Here is an 11,757-nt window from a genome sequence, read left to right as displayed (position 1 = left end):
ATGACCTAGTAGTTCACAATGCCTTGTTTGACCACATCCTCACAGGAAACAGCAGTGGTAAAGACTAAGCAATGATGAAAGTTCAACCAAGTTACACTACTATCAGGGTTGGTAAATGTCATGCCAGTTGCTAAGGTCATACTATTAACCCAAATTATAAAAAGTCTCTTTAAGAATTAAAGCCAACAAACAAACAAACAAACAAGATCCAGGCATGGTGACACATGACTGTAATCTCAGCAACTTGGGAAAATCAGGCAGGAGGGTACCAAGTGCTGATCAGTCTTGGCAACTTAGCAAGGCCCTAAGCAACTTAGTGAGACCCTATCTCAAAAAGTAAAAGATTGGAGAAATAACTCAGTGGTAAAATGCTCCTCAGTTCAATCCCCAGTACCAATAAATAAAAAAATTTAAAAAAAAGTTTAAGCTGTAAAAAAAAAAAAACAAAAAGGTTACAGATAAAGTAAAAGACTACAAAAGTAAATTTATTTATTTACTTACTTAGTAACAGGCATTTTCTCAGGGGCACTAAACCATTGAGCCACTACCCTAGCCTTTTTTTGTATTTGATTTAGAGACAGACTCTGAGTTGCTTGGTGTGGGAGGCCATCCTCGCATGTGATTTGAGTTACCTCCCTGGCTGGGTGAGAGGCAATCAGACACAGCTATGTTAGAGCCTTCCCCACCCTTTCCCAGGTTCGAGGGCTTGTCCGTGCAGAGGCATGTCTGGCCACTCACCTGAAGACCCAATCGCCACCCCTGACCTTGGGAAACTGCCCCCCCTTAACCTTCATTGGATGGGATTTTTCCTTGAATTTTTTTGTTCTCCAATAAAAGCTCTCTCCCTCTCTTGCTAGTCTCTTCTGTAAACCTACCCACCGCATTAGGTGGCTGGAGGCGGGAGCTAGGAGAAGCCGTCTCTGAGCTGGTATTAAAGATAATGAGAGTCTGTCTCTTTAATTTAAAATTCACTTGCAATTTCTTATGAACTGAACCTTCTTTCATGAAGCCAGCGCTGGTCGAGTGGCAAAGCTTAGTGCCTCATTAGTTGCTGAGGCTGGCTTTGAACCTGTGGTCTTCCTGACTCAGCCTCCTGAGCTGCTGGGATTACAGGCATGTGCCACTGTGCCCAGCCAGAAATACACAATAGCTAAGACCCTAAATGGGTACCCACTGTGCTTTGGCCTAAACTTAAATAATTATAACAGAAACTCCTTTAAAATGAAAAGGTCACAATCCTGATGAATTGGTTTCCTGCAACTGAGCTTCCCTCATAACAAAAATGGAAACTGAAGAACTGGCCCTAAAGTCTGGGCAGGGGCCAGCAGGGGTTGAAAAACTGGAATTGTGACATATAATTTGGCTAACACAGCCTGGTTAAATCTATATACGTATGTTTCCTGCCTGTCGCACTGTATCCCCTTTCTTTGAATAAAAGCTCTTCATGCCTGAGCTCCCCCAATATGGAGATTTGTCTTCCTTAGTGTTGCTTTAAATAAACTTGTTTTCTTCCACCAACTTCCATGTTTACCAAATAGTTTTAAGACTGAGTGGTGAGCAGAACCTGCAATTCCCATAATAGTATGAACAAAATCATTCACCAGATTACTATGAGCAGTGGCTTTAAACTCAAAGAACTTGGAGTTGCTTTATATCCCCCTAAAGGAGCCCGTCTTATAAACAGTAAACCCCAGTGAATCTCGCCATCTCTTGCCAACTCAGCCTTGGTGTCGCCATCTTCAGCAAACCCTAGTAAGGTATTAGAATAAGCACAAGCAAGAACATAAAAATGTTAGGTCAAGATGCAGCTCGCAACACGGAAAGAAGTGGACTATATTTTCTACCGCTAGAAGACTCCCCCCAATGTCTCATGAACCCAACTCAAAGGAAGATTTAGAAGTAAATTAAGAAAACAGAACTTAGCTGAATAGAGCTATGAAGCATGCACACACCCCCTGTCAATCTCCTCAAATATCTTTCAAACTGAAATTCACAGTCTATACAAATTTTAAGAGGAGACAGATCATCAGAGGGAGTAGAAAGTGTGCCTGGATTAATCAAAATGTGGCCTCAACTAAACCACCCGGTTTACACCTGAAGGAGTTCACATAAACTTGACTTCTTTGAACTAAAACTAGTCCCCAAATCTAACTTAACAATCTTATATTTTCTTAGCAACAACACAGCCCATTCTCTAACCCTCCAGGCACTGGCTGAAAACAGCTGACAGAGATTCTCTTCCTTGCCTGAGGCTGCATTGCAGCCTCGTGCTTTAAGGTGCTCCGATTTCCACTGGCATTGTCTTTGAGGCCGACTTACATTCTACAGCAGCACAGGAAGTCAACACTGCATTTGAAAATCCCTTATGTCATCCCCAAACTACACAGTTCTGTATCTCACACCAACAGTTTTCCCAGCCATCCTTCTTGTACCAGCTGAAATAGTTGGCTTGTGATTAATAAGCACTAAGTTTTCACAACAAGAGACCCCATATCAGGGGTAGGCACAGCAGATGATCCCTCGTATCATTTTCTCCTTCAGGACAAATGGAATCACTGGAAGATTTTAATTGTCATTTTTCTTCTCAATCTTGTTACCCATTATCTCCTTCCAACATAATGTGTACAATTCATTCCAGTTCATGTGTGCTGCAACTCCACCAGGTGGCCTTTGCCAAAAAGGTAGGCAGAATGGGAGGTGCTTAGGGGGAGATGGCCAGGGGTCCCAGTCCTGTCTGTGTGTTGGCATCCACCCTTTACTTCTTTGGAACAGGACTGAAAATTTGGATCTTGAAATACCAAGAAGCCTCTGATAGTTGAATCTTATCCAGGTGTGTTTGCTAGCTGCCCGAGAAAGACCACCTATTATCTCTTTGTACTTTAAAAAGGCCAGCCTGGCTGGAAGTTTAGCCTTTTCTTATTAAAAAAAAAAATTGCTGAGTCTCCACAAAAGCCAAGAGCACATTGTTGCCATGTGATGGCTCCTTCTGTCTGAAGGATGAAGGAAATCAATTAATTGAGGTCTCAGCCCAAAACAGCCTTCTTTCTGTGAGGTTGGCGTAGGGATGGTTTATTTAGAATGGGCAGATGAGGTTAAATAAGGTGTTTGCATGAGATCTATTCAATGGGCGATCGAATACTAGATGGGTAGAGGTTTATGGTTAAATGACACAAACCTGGGTTGGGTTACTCTTATCACTAAATCACCCATCTGCATTTCCTGACATTACACAATAACTGTCTAGAGAGGGGTAGCTGCCCTGAAGCTCTCCTGCTGACCACTGAACTCATGGTTATTGTGGAAGACCAGGGGCAGATGAGGTTAAATAAGGTGTTTGCATGAGATCTGTTCTCAATGCTCAACTTCAGTGTCAAACTATAATTTTCCAATGAAGCAATCAGTTAGACCGTGATATTATAATTTCAGGTATTATATACCTAATATATCATTGTTTTACATTTTTTGATTGTATTTGTTTGTCCTCTGAAAGACACACACTTTGGATTTATTGATCACTCCATGTCCTAGGTGTCATGGTTAAAAAACCCAAGGCAAGGAAGCAATGTCCTGTTTGGGTTTTCCACCTTATTATATCTGACATAAATCCCATGAAACATGTTTTTGTTTTAAGCTCGGTTCCAGAAAAGTACACTAGATACAAAGCTATGAGGACATTCATTGGCTTACCAACGTTCCCACTATTCTGAAAATCAGTTTGTAGATAAAAGTCATCCTTGAGCCTCCAGCAGGCTTAACTATTCTTAAACATCAAAATAACTCTATTTCTAAAATCATGGCACAAAATCAGCTCCTTGGCAGAGAGCTGACATGTTCTATTGGATGTACTTGACATACTAGACTAATCGATAAACAGCTGGCTCCTGAACATTTGAAGAGTGGAGTAGAAAGAGTTGCCAGCCTCATCTGGTAAGCAGTGTTACTTTGTGCTCTCTACTAGAGGCCATTTTCTCTTCCAAGAAATTAAGCATTAAGCTACTCTAAAGCCCACCTGTGACAGAGAGATGAGTTGGTGTGGCCTTCATGCTGGCTCTGCAGTTCCCCATGGTTGGGGACACTCTCCATGGACCTTGTGAGCCTTGCTCCTCGACTTTAGGGTGAGGACAATGGCCCCCTCTTCAGAAGTCATTGTGGGGTGTTGATGGGTTCCCATGCCAGGCGGCTGACATGGGTCAGTGTTCATGGCTGCAAGCTCTCCTCCTCCATCTCTCCGGAATTACAAGGAGTCAGAAGACAGTCCTCAAACAACCAGGCTCCCTGTGGACTCGGTCCCCTCACTCATTGCCCAGGTGCAATCCTTCACCCTGTCCTATGGATGTTTTTCTCCTAAACGTCTTCAATCTTTCTTGCCGCAGTCCGGCTGCAGCAAAATAACCGGGGGTGACGAATAACTTGTGTACGTTGATACAGCAGGAGTAGGAGCCGTTTATTGTAGTACAACAGAGGCATTTATACATTTTGCACAGTTTATCTTAATTAGCATAAACTAGATACATCAGTCAACCAATAAGGAATCTCCACACTTAATGGCTCGCTTTTGTTACTTCTCAAACTACTCCCTCTGGCATTTTGCCAGGCACCAATCAGACTTGTTTACAAACTCTAACATTCCCCTGGCAAAATACCAGGTGTTATTTTGACTTGTTTACAGACCTTAACATTTCCCCATTTTGTTTAATTTAAATAACGACCATGGTGGTTTTTACAGAAACACCATAAATAACCTGCTACAAACAGAAAGGGAGGATACAAAATGTCACAATACCAAGCCAATTGATGGCTCCATGCAAGAAGCCCTTGGAAAAATTACACCAGCAATGACACCCTTAGCAAAGATACTGAGTTACAATTTGTTGTAGATTACAGCTGTTATCTCAGTCCAGGTAAAGCAGTGTCTAAATAGATTAACTCATAGTCCAGGTAAATCACAGTCCAGGTCTGCAGGTAGCTAGCTTAAATCACAGTCCAGGTAAGTTCTGCAGGCAGCTAGCTTGATCCGAAGTCTCGTCCGGTTCTCAGCCGAAGTCTCCTCCGGTTTTCAGGTTTTCAGCAACACTGGAAATTCTTTTATCCTTGTCCTCACCGACACTGGAATGAAGGCAGGAACTCGGGATGGCTAAAGAAAATCCTGTAGCATTCCACTAAGAAAACAACCTTCTGAACAATTTAGTACATTATCTCAAGGTTTTTTACATTTGAAATAAGCCTTAATAGTGCTCATTACTCATTAGCTTCCAGGTGTGGGAGAACCATTGTAGCTGTTATTCGCATTGAAAATGATCAAACATCAGGGACGCTGGTAGTGTCTTCTGCCCAGCTGCAGTGTCCCCGGACAGCCCCAGACGGGGAGTGTCCGGGACTCAAACTGCCACCGGGCACAGGGAGCAAGAGCCTGCGAGACTGTGCCTCCAGCTCAGGTCTAGATTTGGGCTCCCAGCAGTGGAAGAGCGGTTTCCGACGCTTGGAATGTACTTGCTGCACCGTGACCTGTTTGCGCACGTGGCAGCCGCCGCTGCACTGATTCACGTACCCTCCGGTAACAAAAAGTATTTAGTAATAGCCTTTTGCTGCAACTTTTTTCCTGATAATCCTTCTTCTTCTGAACTTTCTTTTTCTTTCTGACTAGAGTTCCTGGGCTTCCATCAACACATGCCCTAACTGCTCTTGGTTCCATTGGGGTGCCTCTTTCCCTTATCAATTTACTTCTCCCCCCTTCCATATTTTCATCACAAAGACAATACAATACACTGAGACAAAACAAGACACAAACATACTGTATCAATCTTCTCCATTTTCTCAAAATGGCCATTTTTCCTCTCGCCTATCTGCCTAGGGATGAGCAGATTGCTCCTGTCCTATCTATGGACGGGCAGCTTTTTTTCGTCACTTACCCCTGAGTGTCCCGGGGCTCCCCGTATGGGCCATCATCTGCTGTGGTCCGGCTGCAGCAAAATAACCGGGGGGGGGGGGGGGGGGGGGGGGGGGGTGACGAATAACTTGTGTATGTTGATACAGCAGGAGTAGGAGCCGTTTATTGTAGGGCAACAGAGCTATTTATACATTTTGCACAGCTTATCTTAATTAGCATAAACTAGATACATCAGTCAACCAACAAGGAATCTCCACAATTAATGGCTTTTGTTACTTCTCAAACCACTTCCTCTGGCATTTTGCCAGGCACCATCCAGACTTGTTTACGAACTCTAACATTCCCCTGGCAAAATGCCAGGTGTTATTTTGACTTGTTTACAGACTCTAACACTTTCTACTTCCCTGCATTGTCAAATCAGGTTTTTGTCATTAAGACTGGCCAGGCCAGCCTGCTCCACATGTAATGTGATGGCAGTAAACAGTCTCCAGGAGTACACAGCCAGGGCACAGGAGGCTTCCCACATTATGTGGGGTGGTAAGAGTTGATTTGAATCATGTTTCTGGGTTCTTCCTGCCCTTTCCTCAGAGGCCTCCTTCCACCTCCTCAGAACATGGCAGGTGATTCCTGAGAAGGTCGGGGTTGTATCTACTGTGTCTCTTTGGCACTGTTTCTTTGCTAGTGTTTCAGCAAACTGAAGCAAAGACCTCAATTAAGTCTCTCATCATTCTCTGTAGTCCTCTAATTCAGCCTAGGACTTTGTTGATTGGCCAGTTTCAATTGTACTTTTCTCCTTCCTTGCATTTTTGCAAAAGGTTTCTAATATATGTCTGCCTCCCATGTTACACCAGCTTGACCCATCTCCACACTAAAGCCAGGCTACAGTTTTTAAAGCAAAGATTTTATTGTATCACCCTCCTGCTTAAAGCCATTTCTGTTTTGCCTGGATGTGTTCCAAATCCTTCAGCAGCTTCTGGGTCCCCCATACTGGTCTGTAGGTCACTCCCTGTCCTGCCTTGAACTCTGGACTCCAACCTGACCAGCTGCTGCCCAGCACTGCTCTTTGCCTCCGGGCAGCTAAACAGGCAATTCTCATTAGCTGGTCTGCCTTTGACCTTCTGCCATATAGTAGATTCATAATTTTATGTTGCCTCTGCATCTTTTTTGAAAATACATTAAACATTTCCATACCAGAAGCAAGGCTCAGTCACCTGACAGTTTCCAGTTCTCTGCCTCTTCCCAGTTCCTCAATGTAGTCGGTCCAGATATTTGCCTTACACAATGGCCTCTTGCTGACCCCCTCCCTGGGGGTGGGGTTACCATCATCTTCTTGACCTGCCTCACCCCACCCCACCCCCACCCCGTGCCCCACACATACTGCACAGGTGGCTTCAGTACCTCCTCTCAGGCACTGCGGGACCACATGGAAGTCATGCCTGCTTGCTCCGCACCCATCCATGAGAACGACCCTTGGGAAACGGCTTGGGTCACATCCTGGACCCCAAGAAAGGCTTTAGTCCCACAGAGTCTCTCTCTCCCCTCTCTCCTCCTCCCTACCCCTGGTTGAGCACATGTGCCTGGATGCTTCCTCCTTCCTCTTGGGCCTGCAAGGTGTGCTCCTCACTGGGACCTATATGTGACACTGCTTCTATGAGCTCACGTGCTGTGCTGGACTCCTCCTCTGTGTCTCCTCTGACGGACACACCTGACCCTAATTCTCCTCCCGTCAGGGCTGTCCTAGAGAGTGGCTCTGGTGATAAGGATAAACCAGGCACAGGCAAGACGAGCCACAAGGGTTTCTGTCAATGTAGACAAATTTTCTGGTCAGACACTGAGGCACTAAGCCATCTGCCAGAATAAAGACTCCTGTAAGAGGCCACGGCCACCTCCCCTGGAGCCCCGTCAAGGCAGGACTAGATTTTATAGCCACACTCTAGAGAGGACCTTCAAGATCAAATTAAAGTCCAACCCTCATGCAGTGAGCAGAGTGTGAGGGAACAACACCATGCACTTACCCTGCTATGGGCTCGATAACTGGCCCTCCCACCTGGTCGATGCCGTCTGGGAAGGCTTTTGTGTCCTGGTCACTGTCTGCTGTGGAGAGCTGCCCAAACTGCCTGACTAAGTTGGGAGTTCTAGAAGTCTCAGTCCTCCCTGGGACCCATCAGCTGGGTCCTTTTGCTCTGGGTCCAGCCTTAGCGCCAAAGGGGCAATCTTGGTGGCTATCCCTCCCCTGAAGGGGACTGTGGTCAAGGGCTTTACTCACTCCAAATGCTTGTTGATGAGGGGCAGAAGAGGGGACCTCCATCCAGGGGTTGTCAAGTAGACCCTGGACCAATGTGAAGATTAGGGGCTGTGAGAATTGGTGAGGCAGGATCCGAGGCTGGACTTCCTGGTGGACAGGAGGGGCGCCCACTTCGCCATGCTGCAGAGCTCTGCCATCCTTGTGTAGTAGACTCCTCCCCTGGCTTCTGTTGCTGTTTTTTTTTTTTTTCCAACCTTAATGAGGTTGACAGAGACACCATGGAGAGGGAGGTGACTACATGTGGAAGGAGGGCGCGGCGTCCAGGAACCGCAAACGGAGGCCGCCACTCACAATGAAGGGCCCACTCAGGACTACTAAGAGCAAGTAGCATGAGCATCGAAAGAGAGCATCGAAAAGACCACCTAGAAATAGAGGCCATTCAAACAATCTTTCTTAAAAACAAAAATAAAAGGAGGAAAAGAGTCTATTATCTTGCGGTGAGGGAGCATCTTCAGAGAAAGACAACTTCGCAGAGGCACTGGCCCTCTTCTTATCAATTAGAGACAGAAGCCTGGTGTGTGTGGAGCACGCCTGTAATCCCAGAAATTCTGGAGGTTGAAGCAGAAGGATGTCAAGTTCAAATCAGCCTCAGCAACTTATTGAGGCCCTAATCAACTTAACAAAATCCTATTTCAAATGTAAAGGGGCCAGGGATGTGGCTCAGTGGTTAGGCATGGTTGCATTTGATCCCTGATACAAAAAAAAAGAAAGGGACAGAAATAAGAACCCCAGCTTCAGGAGGATTAAAAAAAGACTGCTTACGAATTGGGGGTGGGGAAGAGGGAAGAACTTTCAGCTTCCTCTGCTAAACAAATACTAGGTCTAGTAGACACAAAGCTAGCTCTAGGTTACCTACTGACTTATAAACAAACCACTGGGTATAGGGAGAAAAAGAAATGATAAACAAGTAAATTATGAATACACATTAATAATGTAATATAGATATATTATAGATAAAGCATAAGTGCATTTGTAATGTATAATTAAATTAAGGCATTTTCATAATTTGATCCAGCTGGAAATAAATTTTTTTTAAAATATATATTTTTTAGTTATAGTTGGGCACAATACCTTTATTTTATTTGTTTATTTTTTATGTGGTGCTTAGGATCGAACCCAGCACCTAGCACATGCTAGGCGAGCACTCTACCGCTGAGCCACAACCCCAGCCCCATAAAAAATTTTTATACTAATTTTATGTATTACAGTATTTAAATAACAATAAAATTTAAAGGCTTCCATGCCTCTTTAACTTAAGCTCAACATTTGGTAAAATGTACCAATTGATAAAACTTCATGGGCTTAATCAATACTGGGTCTCAACTTATACCTGGGGATCCAACTAAATTTAAGTGCTCTGTGCTTAAAATCTTACAATGTTCACTAAATATAAACTAGAAAGAAATGAGTACATCTCCCTTCAACTGTGGCTTTGCCTAAATTTGCCATAGTCAATAGTACCCATTACCCTAAAATATTACATGTTGGGAACAGATGTTCTAACATAATGAATAATAAAATTAAAGTAGGATTTTGGCATTCAAATTGACTTTTGATAAGACGAGATCGAAGTAGCCTCCACTTAAAATAGTTAATATGACCCAATGTAAATTAAAACAGAGTTTTCAAGGACTAAAACTTATAAAATAAAACCTAACTAATAAAGGGATGGTTGCCCCCACTATTCTTAGCTGGATTTTATGTATTTTTAAATCTGGGAATATTAAGGGTGACTTAGGCAGATTTAGCCCTGTTTCCATCCCCCCAGGTACCCATACCAAAACCTAATATTACTAAAATTATGATTCTATTCAACCAACCACCAGTATATATTTTGTTCTTCTAGATTAGCTAGGATATTCAGTTCAGTGCCTATTTCAAAAGTCTCACCTGCAAATTGCTGCCACCTCTGAAGGGACACAAAATACCTTTTCCAGGCTACTGTGCTGTACATCAATAGCTTTGTCATCAAACACAAACTTGAAGACAAAGCCTTAAGGATGTACCCTCTCCATGAGCACAGGTGTGACATTACATTGATGACATCATTTTCCAAAGAGCTTCATTTGACACATGAAGTCCAATGTCTATAAGCTCGTTTTAGGTTGTAAGATTTAGGTTCTGATGGCACATGTTCCTCACTTATGAAGCTTTCTTACAAGTTGAAATCAACATGCACTCCTGCTAGTGACTTCAGAAAACCTCCTTCACTATAGAGGCTTTGGCAACCTCTTCCCCTGCCTCCTAGAGTCTCCCACATCTCTTACCATGACCATTCATTGCCCTATGGCTGCTGATTCTGAGGTTTTTGCCCTTGGGCTATACACCATAAAACAAAAACACGACTCACTACCTCAAAACCAAAGCTTTCATGGATTCTGGACACGTGACTCTCCAGTCCCAGCTGCCCAACATGCACTGGGTCGTGGAAATACCATCCCACAGCATGGCTCCTGAGGTCTCCCCAAGACGGGACGGGGCCAGACCTGGTCCTCTTGTATATTCTACCTGTAGGCGGGGTTGGCTTCATCTGGCTTGCTGAAGGAAGTCACCATCCCTCAGACCCTTTGACTACCTCTAGAAAGCCCCTAGGGATTAACTGAGTGAAGAGTTATGGGAGTCCATAGGCTATGCAGACGTTATTGCTCCCCATCACATGTGCCGGAGCTCAGTGGAAGATATTTTAAACCCTTATCCAGGATGTCCCTGGAAAGGATGGGACCCCTAAAACACTCTTTGTCACATTTCAGTGCTCAAAAAAGAAGGTTAAGGTCAACAAATGGTCCCACCTTTACTTGTATTATAAGCTATTGAACTATCACTTTTTATTTTATTTTATTTTTTGAGGCAGGGGGAAAAGAAATATGAGAGAAAGAGAGAGAGAGGTTGGGGGGGACCTCTGAGGTCAGCTCTGGAATTTTCTATTTGTGGCATCATATGGACATTCAAATGATTTCAGATTTTGGAGCACTTCTGGATTTCAGATTTTCAGATTAGGATGTTCAACCTGTATTTACTTGATTTTCCCAATTACATTGAACAACTAATGTAATCACTTTCATATTTTTCAGTGGCTTAGTTACAAGTAGCTAGGAGTTTTCAGTACAGGATGTTTTGATGATGGAATGAATGAAAAAAGTAATTATATAAAGGGGAAGGCTGCTGCTGATAGGGAAGAGATGAAGAGAGTTATAAACATGGAACCTCATCGGGACTGAAGTTTTTAGAAACATGATTTAGTGTAGTGCTGAAATTGTAACAACTACACACTAATGTTGTAAGATGGCTCAGACAGCGCTTGAATTCTTAAGATTTAACTTTCCATGACATTACTCCATCACTTCACTTTATTTTGTTTCCTTGTTAGGGTGCCATTTTTGAGGAAGGGGTTATTTAACAAACTGTTAATTGATGGATCCAATGAATATTACCAGTGTTTGTATCGTTAATTCAGTGTCCGCTACACAGTAGGCCTCAGTAAATATTTATAGAGTAAACAAATACAACCAATTCATTTAAAAATTGGAGCTGATTTTCCACTTTAAGTTTCAAGTGAATTTGTACA

Source organism: Ictidomys tridecemlineatus, chromosome 1 (assembly GCF_052094955.1).
Source record: "Ictidomys tridecemlineatus isolate mIctTri1 chromosome 1, mIctTri1.hap1, whole genome shotgun sequence".
Taxonomy (NCBI): Eukaryota; Metazoa; Chordata; class Mammalia; order Rodentia; family Sciuridae; genus Ictidomys; species Ictidomys tridecemlineatus.
This window is presented reverse-complemented; position numbering follows the sequence as displayed.